Source organism: Bos taurus, chromosome 6 (assembly GCF_002263795.3).
Source record: "Bos taurus isolate L1 Dominette 01449 registration number 42190680 breed Hereford chromosome 6, ARS-UCD2.0, whole genome shotgun sequence".
Classification (NCBI taxonomy): domain Eukaryota; kingdom Metazoa; phylum Chordata; class Mammalia; order Artiodactyla; family Bovidae; genus Bos; species Bos taurus.
The window spans coordinates 7,490,106-7,512,255 of NC_037333.1; positions in this window are offsets into that span (position 1 = coordinate 7,490,106).

The following is a 22,150-nucleotide window of genomic DNA, read 5'->3' on the forward strand; positions in this document are numbered from 1 at the left end:
TCAGCCTTGAAGCAGCTTAATAGTGGAAAAAACATGTCCTTTATCTTGGGTTAAATATCACTGACTTTAATCTTTATTTTTCTTTGGCACACAAGTTCAATATATGACAAAATTTGTGAGCTATGCAATAAAATGAGAGCATGTGAATCAGAAGATGGAGGGAAAACAGTCAATAGAAGTAAATCTGTGGATGTTTTACATACTAGTTTTATAAGAAAATGACTTCAAAATAACTATGGTTAATAATAGTAAATGATTTAGGAGAAAGGTGGCAAAATGCATAAGTAAGTAAATGGGAAATTTCAACAGAAAAATGTGAAGTATAATAAAATAAAATGAAATACCAGAACAGACAAACACAGCATCAGAAATAAGATGATTATTTATTAATAATGAATGCTACACAGGAAAAGGGACAAAACAAACTACCTCTTTAGTTTGTTTACAAAACAAATCCCTACTTTCCTTTTTTTCAAAGAGATAGAAAAAATAATAAGAAAAAACCGGGAATATAAAAGAAAACTGAGCAGAACTGTCCAATATCTATGAGATAACCTTAAATATACTAACATATTTGTAATTGGAGTCTCAGAAATGAGAAAAAGTAGAGAAGGGGAGAAGAAAATTTTGAACAGATAGGGGCTGAAAAATTTTCAGAACTAGTGAAAGATATCAACCTACAGCTAACCCCAAGCAAGATTAAACACACATGCACACACAGCACCGAGCTCATCATAATCAAAGTTTGGAAAATCAAAGTTACCAAATCAAAGATAAGGTAAAAATATCTTAAAATTAGCCAAAGATAAAAAGACACATTACATTCAGGCAAACAACAACATCAAAAGATGACTAATTATAAGGCAAAACCTTGAAGGTGCAGAAATAAAAATGTCAACTGAGACATTCATACTAAATAAAATATTCTGTAAAAATAAATTAAAGATATATCTTACCATAACATTTTTCTTGAAAATATATTACAATTTTTCAATACTATGGTACTGCACATCTTTCCTCATATTCAGCCCAAACTATTTCTATTTTATGATTTTTTGATAGTATTGTGAATAATATGAAAATTTCATTTTATATTTTGCTATATATACAGGGTTACATGTATATATTCATACATTCTTTTGTATTTACGGACTACAGAAAATTTATGGATTAATTACAAAAGCGTATCTCTAGTTTTAAAATTTTATCTATGTATACAATTATGTGAAGTTAATAGCTGTTTTTCCTTTGAGTACTTATAAGCTTCTTAAATTTTGTAATCTCATTCTGCTGGCTACAAACTCCAGAATAATGGTGAATAAAGAGGCAATAGTGATGCTTTTTACCCAGCTAGAGGAAATTTTTAATATTTTATCATTAGGATTGATGTTTGCAGTAGTTTTGTTTCTCATTGCTTTTATGTCATAGTTTTTTTCAGGTTAAGAATGTTCTCTTGTGTTCTAGGATGCTGGGAGGTTTAGTTTTATTTTGTTCTATTTTACTTTTTACTTTGCTTTCCTTTACCTAGCCAATCACCAGAATTTTCTTTTATCTGTTAATGGAGAATTATATTAGTTTTTAAATATAAAATTAATATTTTAATTATTAGAAAAAATGTCACCTGGTCATGATGTAATTTTTTGTATTGCTGATTTCATTTTGCAAACATTGAACTTAGGATGTTTCCATGTATAGTCAGAAAAGAGATTGCTTTTCAGTAATACGCTCTGATGATATTCTTATGTAGATTTGGTTTTAAGTTTATGCTTTTCTCATAAAACATACTAAGTACCATCTCTTTTTCTATTCTCTGGAAGAGTTTGTGTAAACTTACCTTTTCCCCCCATAAATAGTATTTGGAAGACTGTATTGGTGAATTCATCTCTGCCAGGGCTTTCTTTGGGTCAACAGATTTTAGTAATATTCAATTTTTAAAACAGACACCAAATTAATCTGACTTAGCTTCCTCTGTCTGCTCCAGTAAGCTGAGGATATTATTTTTGAGAAACATCCACTTTACATAAATTTTCAAGTTTATTGTCTGAAAGGTATTTATCATATTTTATATTATCTTTTTGATGTTGTCACTAAATCTATAGTGAGGTGTACTATACTCTTTTATGTTATTGATGCCTCTTTTTTTCATCTTGCTAAACATTTAGAGATTTTATTAATCTTTACAAAACAAACAGCTTAAATTTAAAAAAAATATTGAAATATAATTGGTTTATAGTATGTTAGTTTCTGGTATAAAGCAAAGTGATTCAATTATATATATAACTGAATATGAAAATAATATGAAATAAAATAATTTTTTCATATTCTTTTCCATTATGGTTTATTACAGGATATTGAATATAGTTCCCTGTAACGTACATTAGGACCTTGTTGTTTATTTTATATATAGCAGTCCGTCTCTGCTAATTCCAAACTCCTAATTTATCCCACAACCCCTTTCCCTTTTGCTTTCAGTTTGTGAGCCTGTTTCTGTTTTTCAAGTTAAAAGCAAAGAGTGACCAACAGAATCAGAAAGACATTGTTTTCATTGTACGAGTGTCACCGTGTTGCAGTGAGTTGATGCTGCTCTCATCATTACTTGTTACTGTTTTCATTTCTTAGATTCAGGAACTATAATTGTTTTTCTGCTTTTTTTTTTTGTCTCTGTTCACATTGGCACATGAGATAGCAGTAGTAGTAATAGTAAGAATGATAACAATAATAAATGGATAAAAGAATGAAAATAATATTTTAGATTTCATATTTGAGTGATATATGATCTTTGTCTTTCTCTTTCCGACTTAACTCAGTATGACAATCTCTGCTGCTGCTGCTAAGTCGCTTCAGTTGTGTCCGACTCTGTGCAACCCCAGAGACAATCTCTAGGTCCATTCATATTGCTGCAAATGGCATTATTTCATTCTTTTTATGGCTGTATAGTGTTCCATTCTCAGAGAAGGCAATGGCACCCCACTCCAGTACTCTTGCCTGGAAAATCCCATGGATGGAGGAGCCTGGTAGGCTGCAGTCCATGGGTTAGCTAAGAGTCGGACATGACTGAAGGACTTCGCTTTCACTTTTCACTTTCACTCATTGGAGAAGGAAATGGCAACCCACTCCAGTATTCTTGCCTGGAGAATCCCAGGGACAGGGGAGCCTGGTGGGCTGACGTCTTTGGGGTTGCACAGAGTAGGACACGACTGAAGCGACTTGGCAGCAGCAGCAGCAGCAGTGTTCCATTCTGTGTGTATATCACATCTGCTTTATCCATTCATGTGTTGATAAATATTTAAGTTGCTTCCATGTCTTGGCTATTATGAACAGTGCTGTTATAAACACTGGGGTGCATGTATCTTTTTGAATTAGTGTTTTCTCCTAATATATGCCTTTGAGTGGGATTGTTGGATCATTTGGTAACTCTATTTTCAGTTTTTTAAGCCAAAAAATCTCCATACTGTTTTCTCTGCACCAATTTACATTCCCACCAACAGTGTAGGCAAATTCCCTTTTCTCCACACCCTCTCCTGCCTTTGCAAAGAACCAATTTTATCATTTGGTTGTTTAGTTGCTTTTTTACATTTTTAGTATTTGCATTTTTTGCTTTTATCTTTTTTTCTTCCATATTCTTTATTTCTTAGGTTTTATTTTTCTGTTCTTTTTCTTAGATATGTAACAAAAATTATATAACTTACCCTATCTCTCCCATGTAAGGACAATTATAGTCCCATATATTTTATGTCTTTCTGATCTAAAACATTCATTATTTTTAGATAATACAATTGGGATAAGTGGTTATATGATTAATTGAAAAATAGTTTAATGATCATGATAAAAGTTATAGAAGCATACTTTAAGCATTAACTATCTTAAAACATATAAGTACAAATATGATTTTTAGCTGGAGTGGGTTGAAATATCTCCCTCAAAAATTCATATCCATTCATAACATGTGAATGTGACCTTATGCAGAAATAGGGTTTTTGAAGACGGAATCTCATTAAGATGAGGTCGTACTCATCTTATGACTAATACCTTTTTAGGAAGAAGTGAGGCCAGACACTGAGAGACAAGAGGGGAAGGAAACCCGTTAAGATGGAGACAGATTTTGGAGGATACAAATTAAGGATACCAGGGATTTCTGGTAGCCTCCAGAGGTTAGGACAGAAGCATGGCATGGAAACATGCTCCCTGAGCACCTCCGTAAAGGAACCAAACACATTGACATCTCGTTTCAGACTAATAGCCTCTGGGAAAAAGAAAGAATACATTTAAAAACAATTTCATTTTGTCACCTGGTTTGTGGTACTTTGTTACAGCAGCTCTCAGAAACCATACACTGGCTTATTACTTGATATGGGATAAAGCATTTTTCTTTGGTTTGGGTTCACTGATTAGAATTCCAAAGAGGATGTTTTTGCTTAAACTGTAGTTTTCAGTTTCAATTTTTTAAGTGAAGCTATTGGAGTGCAGACTTTATTGAGATTTTTATAATTAATCTCCCCATCTTGCCCCAATTTTTTCTTGTGGTCTGGCTTGTGACTATTTTGGAAACCATTTTAAATGACATATATTTATGTTATGTTGCTAAATAGTTTCACTTAGCTTTTACAAAAAATAATCATCTTTGTTTCACATTAACAATCTTTAATCTACATAGTGTTTACTTAAACAAATGGGATTTGAAGCAAGTACAGCTGAGCAATTGAACAACAACAACTGACTGTAAACTTGCAACTAGTGAGAGCTGCCTTGGTTTGAGAGTCCTCCTGCTGAGAGCATCAATATGTGGCCTCACAGCAGAATGGAGAATAATTTTGAATCCAGAAAGTCTGTTTATTGGAAAAGACAAGTCTGTTTTGGTTTTCTTGGACTTCATTTCTTTATTGTATTGTTCTTTCTTTTTTCCAATGTATGCTTTTCTGGTAAGATGCCCATGGAGCAAAGTGGTGGTTGTTGAGTCTCTAAGTTGTGTCTGACTTTTGCGACACAGCCAGGTTCTTCTGTCCATGGGATTTTCCAGGCAACAATACTGGAGTGGGTTGTCATTTCCTTCTCCAGAGGATCTTCCCAATCCAGGAATGGAATCCTGGTCTGCTGCATTGCACGCATGGAGCAAAGTAGGGTAGACAGAAAGAAGGGAGGTAAGCAGGAAATAGGGAAGAGGATGGAAAATATGCCTAAGGATGATCTGTTCATTATTGATGTCAAACTTTAAGTTCCAGGCTATCTTTCTCAAGTCATTTATCTTCCTTCTCATTTGCTCTTCTCAGTTTTTAGGTGAAGGAACACAGTTCAATTCAGTTCAATTGCTCAGTTGTGTCCAACTCTTTGTGACCCCATGAATCGCAGCACGCCAGGCCTCCCTGTCCATCAAAACCTCCCAGAGTTCACCCAAACTCTGGTCCATCGAGTTGGTGATGCCATCCAGCCATCTCATCCTCTGTCGTCCCCTTCTCCTCCTGCCCTCAATCCCTCCCAGCATCAGATCTTTCCAATGAGTCAACTCTTCGCATGAGGAGGCCAAAGTATTGGAGTTTCAGCTTTAGCATCAGTCCCTCCAAAGAACACCCAGGACCGATCTCCTTTAGGATGGACTGGTTGGATCTCCTTGCAGTTCAAGGGACTCTCAAGAGTCTTTTCCAACACCACAGTTCAAAAGCACCAATTCTTCAGCGCTCAGCTTTCTTCACAGCCCAACTCTCACATCCATACGTGACCACTGGAAAAACCATAGCCTTGACTAGATGGACCTTTATTGGTAAAATAATGTCTCTGCTTTTCAATATGCTATCTAGGTTGGTCATAACTTTCCTTCCAAGGAGTAAGCATCTTTTAATTTCATGGCTGCAGTCACCATCTGCAGTGATTTGGGAGCCCAGAAAAATAAAGTCTGACACTGTTTCCACTGTTTCCCCATCTGTTTCCCATGAAGTGATGGGACCAGATGCCATGATCTTAGTTTTATGAATGTTGAGCTTTAAGCCAACTTTTTCACTCTCCTCTTTCATTTTCATCAAGAGGCTTTTTAGTTCCTCTTTACTTTATGCCATAAGGGTGCTGTCATCTGCATATCTGAGGTCATTGATATTTCTCCCAGCAATCTTGATTCCAGCCTGTGCTTCTTCTAGCTTAGCATTTCTCATAATGTATTCTGCATATAAGTTAAATAAGCAGGGTGACAATATATAGTCTTGATGTACTCCTTTTCCTATTTTGAACCAGTCTGCTGTTACATGTCCAATTCTAACTGTTGCTTCCTCACCTGCGTATAGGTTTCTCAAGAGACAGGGCAGGTGGTCTGGTATTGCCCTCTCTTTCACAATTTTCCACAGTTTATTGTGATCCACACAATCAAAGGCTTTGGCATAGTCAATAAAGCAAAATATATGTTTTTCCTGGAACTCTCTTGCTTTCTCCATGATAAGGTGGATGTTGGCAATTTGATCTCTGGTTCCTCTGCCTTTTCTAAAACCAGCTTGAACATCTGGAAGTTCATGGTTCACATATTGCTGAAGCCTGGCTTGGAGAATTTTGAGCATTACTTTACTAGCGTGTGAGATGAGTGTAATTTTGCGATAGTTAGAGCATTCTTTGGCTTGCCTTTCTTTGGGATTGGAATGAAAACTGACCATTTCCAGTCCTGGGGCCACTGCTGAGTTTTCCAAATTTGCTGGCATATTGAGTGCAGCACTTTCACAGCATCATCTTTCAGGATTTGGAATAGCTCAACTGGAATTCCATCACCTCCACTAGCTTTGTTCATAGTGATGCTTTCTAAGGCCCACTGGACTTCACATTCCAGGATGTCTAGCTCTAGGTCAGTGATCACAGCATTGTGATTATCTTGGTTGTGAAGATCTTTTTTTGTACAGTCCTTCTGTGTATTCTTGCCACCTCTTCTTAATATCTTCTGCTTCTGTTAGGTCCATACCATTTCTGTCCTTAATCGAGCCCATCTTTGCATGAAATGTCCCCTTGGTATCTCTAATTTTCTTGACGAGATCTCTAGTCTTTCCCATTCTGTTGTTTTCCTCTATTTCTTTGTATCGATTGCTGAGGAAGGCTTTCTTATCTCTCCTTGCTATTCTTTGGAACGCTGCATTTAGATGCTTATATCTTTCCTTTTCTCCTTTGCTTTTCACTTCTCTTCTTTTCACAGCTATTTGTAAGGCCTCCCCAGGCAGCCATTTCTTTTCCATGGGGATGGTCTTGATCCCTGTCCCCTATATGTACAATGTCACGAACCTCTGTCCATAGTTCATCAGATCTAGTTCCTTAAATCTATTTCTCACTTCCACTGTATAATCATAAGGAGTTTGATTTAGGTCATACCTGAATCGTCTAGTTGTTTTCCCAACACAAACATACTGTTATACCATTTAAACAGTATAATAAAAGCAAAGGCTTTCCTGGTGGCTCAGTTGTCGGGAGCTGCATTAGGCATTACTTACAAAATGGAGGCATGGCCCCAATCCCCTCTCCTTATCTTGCAGGCACGGCCCCGGGATGAAGGAGTTAGGCCTTGTGATTCTGACTTGTTCTTTCCTTTCTTCGGTTAAGTTGGCTGGAAAAAATGTTAAGGTGCTTGAGAGAAGCATGAGAAAGCACAAAGCCTTCTACATTTGTGCCCAGAAAATAATCTATAAAATAACCATTGACATTTGTTCAAGGATCTTTACAAAGAATGTCCCAGGATGAGCAGGTAGGCCGCAGCTTGAGGCCATGGGAAGGATTATTATCTGAGACCTGTTTGTGAGGGGAGTATTTATGGCAAAAGAAGTTTGCTGAGTTTAGGGTTTAGGATTAATTAAGAATAGCTAGAAACCTTTTTGGAGAGATCTGACAGAATGTGGTCCACTGGAGAAGGGAATGGCAAACCACTTCAGTATTCTTGCCTTGAGAACCCCATGAACAGTATGAAAAGGCAAAATGATAGGATACTGAAAAAGGAACTCCCCAGATCAGTAGGTGCCCAATATGCTACTGGAGATCAGTGGAGAAATAACTCCAGAAAGAATGAAGGGATGGAGCCAAAGCAAAAAGAATACCCAGCTGTGGATGTGACTGGTGATAGAAGCAAGGTCCGATGTTGTAAAGAGCAATATTGCATAGGAACCTGGAATGTCAGGTCCATGAATCAAGGCAAATTGGAAGTGGTCAAACAAGAGATGGCAAGAGTGAATGTTGACATTCTAGGAATCAGTGAACTGAAATGCACTGGAATGGATGAATTTAACTCAGATGACCATTATATCTACTACTGTGGGCAGGAATCCCTCAGAAGAAATGGAGTAGCCATCATTGCTGGGGTCCAGCCCCGGTGGACCCAGGGAATTGAAGGGGAGACGGCATCGGTGATCAGGAAACAACAGCTTACTTAAATGTTAATTAAAGATATAAAGAGTGGTTAAATAAGTATAGCTCAGTGAGGAAATTCAGTGGAGAAAAGAGGCTGAATAATTCAGCCAGAAGGTGAGAGAACGAATGACATGGGGAGGGAGACCAAGCTTCGGTGAACAAGGCCCGCACTTTATTTTCCAAATAGTTTTTATACCTTAAGTTATGCATAGAGGCTAATGGGGGAAGGGGTAGAGTCATGCAGTAAGCCAGACTTTCTTCCTGCAAACTTATCATATGCAAAAGTTTAGGTGATTTGCATCATCTTCTGGCCCGGAGGCCTGTTAACATATTAAGACCCTTTCTTCAGAAAACTTATTTTTCACTAAAGGTGATTGATTAGTCAGGTGCCACCCTCCAAAAGCATTAAAGTTGCATTCCTATAGGGCAAAAGTGTGGTGGGCTATAACAAGAAAAAGAATTAACTCAAGGGTCCAAGGTTACAGACATTAAATCTACTACTTATACCAATCTATTAATCAATACACTGCCAGGGACACAGCAGGTAAGGGAAATGGAGACTTAGCAGGAAACATTGGCCCAAAGTGAAAAACCCTTCACCAATACAGTTTCTAATCAATCTTTTAACTGCTCAAAGGAATCTGTATTTAGACAGTTTAGAACATCTCATCCCTCTCACAGTTGGGAGGCTCTGAGCAATCACATGTGGCCAGAAAAACCTATTCAGACAGGCTAGAGGATTTTCAAAGGAGTTTGTAGGTTGAAACACTGTCACACCCAGGAATTATTAACTGGAGCTAAAAGTTAACTCTTTTTTCAGAGAGGTAGTGGGGGACAGCCCCCCGTAAAGTCAGAAGTGTAGGTGAGAACACAAAGCAGAAAGTAGGCAGACTCTGGTTTTGGGGGTAGATGCTCGAGAATTTCCAGGGGGACTCCTGAGGCTTGATCCCACCTTTGTGTATGCCGAGCCTCCTTCCTCATGACCTTTGCCATGGGCGGAGCTCCTGCTTCCAGCACATCATGATCAACAAAAGAGTCCAAAATGCAGTATTTGGGTGCAATCTCAAAAATGACAGAATGATCTCTGTTCATTTCCAAGGCAAACCATTCAGTGTCACGGTAATCCAAGTCTATGCCCCAACCGGTAACGCTGAAGAAGCTGAAGTTGAACGGTTCTATGAAGACCTACAAGACCTTTTAGAACTAACACCCAAAAAAGATGTCCTTTTCATTATAGGGGACTGGAATGCAAAAGTAGGAAGTCAAGAAACACCTGGAGTAACAGGCAAATTTGGCCTTGGAATATGGAATGAAGCAGGGCAAAGACTAATAGAGTTTTGCCAAGAAAATGCACTGGTCATAGCAAACACCCTCTTTCAACAACACAAGAGAAGACTCTACACATGGACATCACCAGATGGTCAACACTGAAATCAGATTGATTATGTTCTTTGCAGCCAAAGATGGGGAAGCTCTATATAGTCAACAAAAACAAGACCGGGAGCCGACTGTGGCTCAGATCATGAACTCCTTATTACCAAATTCACACTTAAACTGAAGAAAGTAGGGAAAATCACTAGACCATTCAGATATGATCTAAATCAAATCCCTTATGATTATACAGTAGAAGTGAGAAATAGATTTAAGGGCCTAGATCTGATAGAGTGCCTGATGAACTATGGAATGAGGTTCGTGACATTGTACAGGAGACAAGGATCAAGACCATCCCCGTGGAAAAGAAATGCAGAAGAGCAAAATGGCTGTCTGGGGAGGCCCTTACAAATAGCTGTGAAAAGAAGAGAAGCGAAAAGCAAAGGAGAAAAGGAAAAATATAAGCATCTGAATGCAGAGTTCCAAAGAATAGCAAGAAGAGATAAGAAAGCCTTCCTCAGTGATCAGTGCAAAGAAATAGAGGAAAACAACAGAATGGGAAAGACTAGAGATCTCGTCAAGAAAATTAGAGATACCAAGGGAACATTTCATGCAAAGATGGGCTCGATTAAGGACAGAAATGGTATGGACCTAACAGAAGCAGAAGATATTAAGAAGAGGTGGCAAGAATACACAGAAGAACTGTACAAAAAAGATCTTCAAGACCCAGATAATCATGATGGTGTGATCACTGACCTAGAGCTAGACATTCTGGAATGTGAAGTCCAGTGGGCCTTAGAAAGCATCACTACGAACAAAGCTAGTGGAGGTTATGGAATTCCAGTTGAGCTATTCCAAATCCTGAAAGATGATGCTGTGAAAGGGCTGCACTCAATATGCCAGCAAATTTGGAAAACTCAGCAGTGGCCCCAGGACTGGAAAAGGTCAGTTTTTATTCCAATCCCAAAGAAAGGCAATGCCAAAGAATGATCAAACTACCGCAGAGTTGCACTCATCTCACACGCTAGTAAAGTAATGCTCAAAATTCTCCAAGCCAGGCTTCAGCAATACGTGAACCATGAACTTCCTGATGTTCAATCTAGTTTTAGAAAAGGCAGAGGAACCAGAGATCAAATTGCCAACATCCGCTGGATCATGGAAAAAGCAAGAGAGTTCCAGAAAAACATCTATTTCTTCTTTATTGACTATGCCAAAGCCTTTGACTGTGTGGATCACAATAAACTGTGGAAAATTCTGAAAGAGAGGGGAATACCAGACCACCTGATCTGCCTCCTGAGAAATCTGTATGCAGGTCAGGAAGCAACAGTTAGAACTGGGCATGGAACAAGAGACTGGTTCCAAAAAGGAAAAGGAGTACTTCAAGGTTGTATATTGTCACCCTGCTTATTTAACTTCTATGCAAAGTACATCATGAGAAATGCTGGACTGGAAGAAACACAAGCTGGAATCAAGATTGCCGGGAGAAATATCAATAACCTCAGATATGCAGATGACACCACCCTTATGGCAGAAAGTGAAGAGGAACTAAAAAGCTTCTTGATGAAAGTGAAAGAGGAGAGTGAAAAAGTTGGCTTAAAGCTCAACATTCAGAAAATGAAGATCATGGCATCTGGTCCCATCACTTCATGGGAAATAGATGGGGAAACAGTGGAAACAGAATCCGACTTTATTTTTTGGGGCTCCAAAATTACTGCAGATGGTGACTGCAGCCATGAAATTAAAAGACACTTACTCCTTGGAAGGAAAGTTATGACCAACCTAGATAGCATATTCAAAAGCAGAGACATTACTTTGCCAACAAAGGTTCATCTAGTCAAGGCTATGGTTTTTCCTGTGGTCATGTATGGATGTGAGAACTGGACTGTGAAGAAGGCTGAGAGCTGAAGAATTGATGCTTTTGAACTGTGGTGTTGGAGAAGTCCTTCAGAGTCCCTTGGACTGCAAGGAGATCCAACCAGTCCATTCTGAAGGAGATCAGCCCTGGGATTTCTTTGGAAGGAATGATGCTGAAGATGAAACTCCAGTACTTTGGCCACCTCATGCGAAGAGCTGAACTCATTGGAAAAGACTCTGATGCTGGGAGGGATTGGGCGTAGGAGGAGAAGGGGACGACAGAGGATGAGATGGCTGGATGGCATCACTGACTTGATGGAAGTGAGTCTGAGTGAACTCTGGGAGTTAGTGATGGACAGGGAGCCTGGCGTGCTGTGATTCATGGAGTCATAAAGAGTGGGACACGAATGAGGGACTGAACTGAACTGAACTGAATTGCGAAGCCTTTTTAGGAGATAATGATCTTACGATGCTAGGGGCAAACAGGATTTAGAAAGATAAGTAATAAACTGAGGAATGTAGCATGAGTTACTTTGTAATCACAAGTTAAGTACAGTAAATCTGGGTAGGGGAAACTAAAAATATCAACTTCTGACCTAATGCTTTTGTCAAAGTTCAAAAGAGAACCCGAAGCTTGAAATAAATGACGCACCTCTGAGAATATTGGAAATAAAAGCAAAAATAAACAAATGGGACCTAATTAAACTTAAAAGCTTTTGCACAACAAAGGAAACTATAAGCAAGGTGAAGAGACAGCCTTCAGAATGGGAGAAAATAATAGCAAATGAAGCAACTGACAAACAACTAATCTCAAAAATATACAAGCAACTCCTACAGCTCAACTCCAGAAAAATAAATGACCCAATCAAAAAATGGGCCAAAGAACTAAATAGACATTTCTCCAAAGAAGACATACAGATGGCTAACAAACACATGAAAAGATGCTCAATATCACTCATTATCAGAGAAATGCAAATCAAAACCACTATGAGGTACCATTTCATGCCAGTCAGAATGGCTGCTATCCAAAAGTCTACAAGCGATAAATGCTGGAGAGGATGTGGAGAAAAAGGGAACCCTCTTACACTGTTGGTGGGAATGCAAACTAGTACAGCCACTATGGAGAACAGTGTGGAGATTCCTTAAAAAACTGGGACTAGAACTGCCATACAGCACAGCAATCCCACTGCTGGGCATACACACTGAGGAAACCAGAATTGAAAGAGACACGTGTACTCCAATGTTCATCACAGCACTGTTTATAATAGCCAGGACATGGAAGCAACCTAGATGTCCATCAGCAGATGAATGGATAAGAAAGCAGTGGTACATATACACAATGGAGTATTACTCAGCCATTAAAAAGAATGCATTTGAATCAGTTCTAACGATGTGGATGAAACTGGAGCCTATTATACAGAGCGAAGTAAGCCAGAAAGAAAAACACCAATACAGTATACTAACGCATATATATGAATTTAGAAAGATGGTAACAATAACCCTGTATACGAGACAGCCAAAGAGACACTGATGTATAGAACAGTCTTTTGGACTCTGTGGGAGAGGGAGAGGGTGGGATGATTTGGGAGAATGGCATTGAAATACGTATAATATCATATATGGAACGAGTCGCCAGTCTAGGTTCGATGCATGATACTGGATGCTTGGGGCTGGTGCACTGGGATGACCCAGAGGGATGGTATGGGGATGGAGGAGGGAGGAGGGTTCAGGATGGGGAACACATGTATACCTGTGGTGGATTCATTTCGATATTTGGCAAAACCAATACAATATTGTAAAGTTTAAAAATAAAATTAAAAACAAAAACAAAAACATGTAGTCCCATACTATGAGTCAGAGGCTACCTCATCATTGCCCACACCGTCCATCTCTTCAGGTTAAATCCTTGGCTGCTGGAGCTGGACTCCAGAAAGTGGCGCCCAAACAGGGGACACTGAAGAGTAAGTAATTTGTGATTTTAAGGCTGGATGTTAGGATTGTACCTGTGGGTGTCCGGCACCCCTCTGCAGTTTAGGCAGGGTGAGGAGGGTACAGAATGAATAAGAATATTCTCTAGAAAAATGGGTTCTCTGCATCTAAGAATAGACAAATGTTTATTGAAATATTACTTCATATGTTAGCCCATAGAGGCGTTAAAGTAAGCACAGGAAGACTGTCTAAATTTCTACATTTGTTTTATACTTTGCATGGGCCAGAAAAGGTTCCTGTAGATGCTTTTGCTCTGTGCAATATGATTAGAAACGTCCTGGACCCCCGTCATGAGGCTGTTAGATAGCCTTTGGGGGAGGCTGTAGTGGTGGATGGTGGGTCTCCACCTTCTGCGCAGATCCTATTTTCTGCCATTGACAAAGAAAAGGAGGGAAACTGTGCTCTACCTCCCGAGGAAGGAGAGGGCTTACAGGACGCTGCGGCCGGGTGCCCTGGAGAGCCCCCTCCCCCTCTACACAAACCTTTAAAATTTATCCACCACTTTCTGATTCAAGGCGAACACCGCCACCTCCGCTTGTGCCTCCCAGGGCCCAGGAGTTACCCACTTTGCCCCCAAAGCCTCCCAGAGCATTGCTTAAGGCTGAGAAAGTTAGAGTTTTTTTTTGAAACAAAGGAGCTTTTAAAGCAGAAGCATGCACAATATACAGAGCCTGCTCCTTGGAGAAAACCCCCTTAGGGGGGCCTCACCCAGGATAAAAAAAAAAAAAAGGATTAATCCTAATGGAAACAATTCTACAAATAAAAAATGTTTCTCTTGTGGCCAAATGGGGCATTTTTGCGGGCAATGTCCTGCCAAGCAGGGACAACAAGCCATGCCAATACAGACTAAAACCAACACTCCAAAGACACCTTGCCCCCAATGCCAGAAGGGGTATCATTGGGCAAAAGATTGCAGATCTAAATTCCATAAGAATGGGACTATTCTCACCTCCCAAGTACAGAGAAGTAATTTTCCCCAGTTTCAGGGAAATGGGGAGCAGGGGCAGCCCCGGCCCCGGACAACAATAGGTGCAGTCACGTTGAATCCCTTTAGTCCCTTTGTTCAGTCTTAGAACTCCTCAGAGCAACCCCAGGTAGTGCAGGACTGGACCTCAGTTCCGCCACCGCAACAATATTAACCCCTGACGTATCGGTTACTCTGATTCCAACAGGAGTGGCTGGCCCCCTGCATGAGGGCATTGTAGGGCTTGTGCTAGGGCATAGTTTGCACTCTCTTCAAGGAATTTCGGTAGTGCCTGGTATAGTAGATTCTGATTATACTGGGGAAATTAAAGTTTTGATCTTGCTGCCTGCCAAAACTGCAAATTAACAAAGGTCAAAGAATAGCACAGCTTTTGCTTTTACCTTATTATCAGACAGGAAAAACCTTGACTTCTCAAGCTAGGGGCCCTAGAGGATTTGGATCCAGTGATCTAGCTTTTTGGGTGCAGGAAATTACAGCTTCTAGGCCTTTGAAAGATATTTTAATTCAAGAAAATAAAGTGTCAGGTCTGTTAGATACCGGAGCAGACATCTCTTGCATTGCTGGAAAAGATTGGCCCTCATCCTGGTTGACACGTCTGACCAATGCTGGCTTGGTAAGAATAGGGTCAGTGCCCTCAGTTGCTAATAGCTCACAAATTTTGACACAGTCAGGTGAGAAGGGGGCACAAGGCACCTTTTGTCCATATGTGATTCCTTCACTACTTTTCCTTGTGGGGGAGAGATATATTATCTCAGATGGGAATTCTTTTATATAGCCCAGATGAAAATGTTACTAATCAAATGCTGCAAATGAGGTATAATCCTGATAAGGGGCTTGGTAAAGATCAGCAGGGAATTGCTTCTCCATTAGAGGCAGTTCCTAACAGAAGGTCTGGGATATTCAAATTTATCCTAGAGGGTGTTGCTCTTGCTGCACCCTATTACCTGGAAATCTGATGATCTGGTATGGGTGGAGCAATGGCCCTTAACAGCTGAAAAGCTGCAGGCAGCTAAGGATTTAGTTATGGAACAACTGGCAGCTGGCCATATAGAGCCTTCTAATAGCCCCTGGAATACTCCTATTTTTGTTATTAAGAAAAAACCAGGAAAATGGAGATTGTTACAAGATTTGAGGGCTATAACCTCAACTACGGAAGACATGGGGGCCCTCCAGCCAGGCCTCCCTTCCCCAGTGGCTGTGCCTTTTCAGTATAATGTGATAGTTATAGATCTACAGGATTGTTTCCTTACCATCCCCCTGGCTGTTCAGGATTGTAAACAGTTTGCTTTCAGTTTCCCTTCAGCTAATTTTAAACAGCCCTATAGAAGGTTTCAATGGAAGGTTTTGCCTCAGGAAATGAAAAATCGCCCCACCTTGTGTCAGAAATTTGTAGACCAAGCTGTGCAAAATGTTAGAGGAAAGTATAAAGATCTATATTTGATACATTATATGGATGATATTTTGGCAGCTCATAAGGATAGAGCCTTGTTGCAACAAATCTTATCTGAATTGATTGAGGCCTTGGAAAACTGGGGTTTAAAGATAGCTCCAGATAAGATACAAGTAAATCCTCCTTTTTCTTATTTAGGGAGTGTATTAAATACCCATACTGTGAGTCATGCCCCTTTGCAGCTGCTGAGAGATTGTTTACTAACTTTAAATGATTTCCATAAATTATTAGAGGATATTAATTTGATACGCCCACATTTAAAATTGACTACTACAGATTTAAAGCCTTTGTTTGATTGCTTAAAAAGCGATCCTAATCCCAGTTCTAAGAGAAAGTTGACTAGTGAGGCTGAATTGGCTCTTGATAAAGTGGATTAGGCTTTAAATGATCAGTTAATTAAGATTAATATTACCAGAGGATGGGATTTACTTATTCTAGCCATGGAACATACACCTACAGGATGCTTGTGGCAAGAAGGCCCATTGGAATGGCTCCATTTACCAGTGACGCTAAGAAAAATAGTTTTGTCTTATCCCAGCTTGGTGGCACAATTAATTATAAAAGGTAGAAAAAGAAGTGTGGAAATTTTTGGAAAAGAAGTAGCAAATATAGTTATTCCATTCAATAAGGATCAACTGCAATTTCTTTTGCAACATAGTGATGATTGGCAAGTTGCCCTGATAGATTTCAGGGGGCAAATTTTGTTTCACTTGCCCTCAAGCCCCCTTTTGCATTTTTTGAAAACACATCCAGTGATTTTTCCAAAGAAATTTTCTATTCAACCTTTGGAAGGGGCAATTCTGGTTTTCACAGATAGTTCCTCTAATGATAAAGCAGTCACAATTATTGATGGAAAAATCCCAGGTTCAGGTAACTGAAGAGACATTGGCCCAGAGAGCTCAGTTGAGGGTGGTTATTTGGGTTTTTCAACATTTGAGAGACCGTACCTTCAATCTTTTGACTGACTCCTGATATATTGTAGGGATGTTTCCTCATATTGAGACTGCTAATATTCCGGAAAATAAGACTACCATCTTCTCCTTGTTATTTGATTTACAGAAGGAGATTAAGCATAGAGATAAGAAATATTTTGTGGGACATATTAGAGCCCATTCTGGCTTGCCTGCCCCTTTGCATGAAAGAAATGCTTTGGCAAATGCATTAACTAAAGTAATTGCTTTAAACTTACACGAAAAGATTGACAAGGCCAAAAATTCTCACAAAATTCACTATCAAAATGCAGCTGGTTTAAGGTATGAGTTTCATATCCTTAGGGAAGCAGCTAGGCAAATATTTAAATTATGTCCAAATTGCCTAACATTTAATCCATGTCCACCATTAGGAGTTAATCCCCAAGGCCTTTTAGGCCTAATGCTCTTTGGCAAATGGACTTAACTCATATCCCGGCCTTTGGAAAACTGTCCTTTGTGCATGTTACCGTGGATACCTTTTCTCATGTTATTACAGCCTCTGCTAGAGCAGGTGAAGCAGCAAGAGATGGAATTCAGCACTTGTTTCAATGCTTTTCCCAAATAGGACTTCCCGAACAGATAATGCCCCAGCTTATACTTCTGCTGCTTTTAAGAGATTTTTGTCAACAATTTTCCATAGTACATTCAACAGGAATACCTTATAACCCCCAAGGCCAAGCCATAGTGGAAAGGGTGCACCAGACTTTAAAAAATCAGATAGCTAAATTAAGGCGGGGAGAATTTAAGTATTCGTCTCCACATCATGTTTTAAACCATGCTTTGTTTGTAATTAATCATTTAAACGTGGACACACAGGGGCAGACTGCAATGATGAGACACTGGACTCCTGAAGGGGCTACGACTCGGCCTCTGGTCAAGTCCCAAGGTAGCTTTTGTTTTGGGGGTGATGTATTTGGCTTCCTTAACTCAATAAAATGTATTTGAGATTCATACATGTTGTTGTACATGCTAGTATTTTATTCTTTTAAATATACTATATAATTGCAAGAATATTGTGTAGTGTGTTTATTCATCCTCATGTTGAGGATAGTGGTTATTTATCTTGCTATATGATTTAGTTATTTGTCTTAATTTTCAGTGTTAAGTTCATGTTGTTATGGACATTGTGAATATACTTTTTTGTGGATATAGGTCTTAATTTCTCTACAATAAAATACCTGGAAATGAATTTCCAGGTCATGAAATGTTTATTGATCATTCATATATCTTCTTTTATAAGTTTTGAGCCAATCGTCTTTTAATTACTTCTAATTTGTTTAACTATCTTATATATTCTCTATACCATTCCTTAAGTATATGTACCAAAATATCTTCCTGTCTGATCTTTCCATTTTATTTCTTATCTATTGTCTTTTCATGAGCTAAAGTGTTTAATTTTATTGAAGTCCTGTTTATCAGTTACTTTTAACAGTATATTTCACATCTCCTCTAAGTTACCTTTGCTAAACCCAAGTCCTCAAATATGTTTTTCTTAGGAGATCTGTAGCTTTAGCTTTACTTCCTGTGTCTACAGTCCATTGTGAGATTATTGTATGGTAGTATGATTGAAGTTCACTATTTTCTTTGCAAATTTATTCTGGTGTGTCACGTCGTCTGTTGAAAATATAGTTTATTTCCTTTCATTGAATTTGTTTGGGGCTTTGGTTTGAAAAATAATGAACAGTGTAAATAGGAATTTTATTTCTGGATTTTCTGTTCCATTGTTGTCTTGTCTAATTTTATGCCAATGCCACAGTGTCATGATGAGTATAACTTTGTAATCAGTATTGAAATCTGATAAAGGCAATTCTACAATCTTGTTATTCTTTTAGGGGTTACTTTTCCTGTTTTAGGAGCTTTCCCTTTTCTATACATATGTTAAATTAGATAACCACTGTTTACCAACAAAAAGCCTGTTGAGATTTTGACTGAAATTTTATCACCTCTATAGAACATATGACTCGTTTTGTAGTTTTAACTGTAAAAGTCTTGCATGTATTTTGTTGGATTCAGTTAGTTTAGCTGATGAAGGAGAAATATTGTTAGTAGAAAGTTAGTAACAGAACTGAAAAAGTCTGCATTAGTAAATCAGTTAACATTTATAGCTGCTAATTATGTGAAAATCATGTTTTTCTCAGGGAAGAAAAAAGGTTACACACAAACATTCTCTCCAGAATGCTGTATCTAATTTTACGAAATAAATTTTCCCATTATATAAAATTTTGTATGATCAAAAATGGTTTTATGTGGACCCTCTAAGAGAAATAAGATTTTCTTTTAAAATCATTTTCGTAAATCACAGAGGCCCCATTATCAAACAACTGTAGTTTAAATTGTCATTGTTTGGATCAACCAAGAGGTTGCTTTTTGACAGCCAGCCTTCCTGTGGTCAGCTGAATTTAAATCCTCCCCTTTCATTATACATTGAAAAGAGGATATTTTTAATTGGATATCGAGAGACCGAATATAGAATCTCAGGATTCTGACAGTAAACGAGGCTTCCCTAGTTCATATATTTATGTAAACTGCCTCCATTAGCCAGAACAATGAACGGCTAGCTCATATGAATTTGTACTGCTGAATTTGGTCACAGTTCTCTCTGATAATGTTCCTCAGCATTTCAGAGTTTCAAGTGCGCCATAAACATGAATTTTCAATTGCTATAGAATGGTGGAATTATCATCTACTTTAATCTGCATTTGAACATTTATGGATGATTATATAGTTGAAGACAATGATGATAGATTTATTCAAGTGATGATCTTTTTAAAGTTTTACTCTGAAAAGCAAGAAATTATTTTGATATCCATTATTTTTCTTCTGAATTAATAGTAGGAGTTTCTCGTCAAATTCATCTCATGCAAATTGTGTCATATCTCATCTTAACCATTTACTCAACAAACATTTATGACTTATCCACTTCATTCCAGGCAATAAATGTCATTTTTCCTCTGCTTAGAGACTAGTGAGAAGAGACATGAAATAACCAAATCACAAATTAAACAGAATGTTGTTGGTTGGTGACATGAAGCAAATAGTCATGGGATTGAGATTCAGATAGAAGGGGGATTCTTTTTAGAGACATGGGCCAAGTACATTTGCAATGAGACCTAAGTTGCAGGAAAGAACTGACATATTTAGGTCAGGGAAACTGGCTTTGGGGCATAAGAGAGAACTCTTACAAGAGTTTTGAGCTTCAAACAAGTTTGATCATTTTTTTTTAAGGTATAGATTTTATTCTGTGTTGTAGAAAGCATTTTGAATTCAAAGCTGAATTGACTTCAAAGTTTTCAATGAAAAGCAAGGTTTCAGTTGGTTGGCAAGACAAGTGGGTTTGAGAAATCCTGAAATTTGTAAGTAATGATTTTTAAAGTTAAGATAGGCAAGATGATGATACATTAAAACAACAACAACAACAACAACAACAAAACTGTGCTTTATGCTCCCAGGTCAAATGCAGTTCTGCTCCACATTGTCTTTGCTCAGGATCCATGCAGATGCACCCCTATCTGGCAATGCTGGTGATCATGCAGCATAAAAAGAGAACAGGTGAATCATGTGCTGATTTCTAAGGTTTCTGCTCAGAAGTGACACGTCACTTCCAATAACATTTTTTCATGAAGCAATTCACCTAATCAAGCTTGATGTTTGTGTAACAGGAAAGTAATAATACCTTACCAAGATAGGAAAGAGTAGTTTTGAGCAATACAGTATACCAAATAAAACCTCATGTCACTAAAGTGCTTTGATAATAAATTGCATTGTGACATATAAGATTATGTGTTAAGATTACTTGTTGAAAGGCAACAAAATTTTAGTCACTTTACAACAGTTGGATATGATCTCATTCTTACAGCTAATAAAAAATAAGTATATACTCAGGAAAATTATAGGCAATATCATCACTTTAAAAATCTACCACATAAAATACTAATCTTTAAGAGTTTCATAAAATGCCAAGGGCTTTCCGATTTCTTCTGTTAGCAGAGACTCTGGGATTAGAAAGTTAAAGATCAACATTTGGGAAATGAGGAAATAAAAGCAATGTTACTCTAGAAGGAAAAGAAAATGAAGAGAAAATATGACAGGGAAATGTAGACGTCTTTAATATGCTATTCCTCTTCCAGTGTGATGTAGCTGCTAGGAACATGGCTATCCAGAATGGTGACCACATTTCTCACATTCCTTTTCAATTGAGTGTTGGTATATGGCAGAATTTTGGCTAATTTAAAGTAACTGGAAGTGTCTCATGACAGTTTCCAGAAACCTTAAAGAAAGGAAAAAAAAAAACAAAAAAAAACAGAGGAAGCATCTACTCCTTTTATTCTTTCTTCTTTATTTTACTCCCTTCTATATGCAGGTGCTTTCCTAAACCACGAGGATGAGAGAGACATGCCAGGAATGACAGAGCAGTGAACTGGAAATATTGTGGTCCTTGTGCACACACGCCTTAGATGACTTTCCTCTGAACCCATATTTATGTGGGAGCAAAATAAACCACTAACTTCTTTTTTAAAAACATATCTAAAAGGAAGCAAAGAAACAACCCCATGTCAGAAATATATTTTATTTTACAGGAAAAAAAAATTAGTGTCAAAATTTATATATCAAGTGTTCTCAATTTTCAACTGTTTCCTCTCTTACAGGTAAAAGGAACAGAATATGAGGTTATAGATCATTTTAGCTTTAACTGCTGGGATGAACACTCAATTTAAGACATTTTCATATCTACACAGAATCAAAATGCAATGTTTTAATTGTCATTTAAAATAATCATAGTAATCATTGACTTTCTTTATGTACAATATATTATACATCTGAAACTTAAGTGACAATGATTAGATAAAGACCAGATTCACTGCATGATTGACATCCAGTTCTGTGGTTCAGAGTCTTGAATCAACAGCCTTACTTTTATTATTTTTACTCAGTTCATCAGAGTGGGAAAACAGAAAGAACAAAATAAACCAGCAAATGCCTTAGAATAATAGCCTGTCTGGATGATTATATATAGAAACATATTAAAAGTTAGAATTACTCTCATTTCTGTCACGTTAGTGTATTTTTATTTTCACAAGTAAAATGAACTGGTGGGGTTTGTGTGAGACAGGACAGTCTCCTGAAAAGATGAGATATTTTGTTAAAGGGAGAATTATAAAGAAAGATCTGGTTATA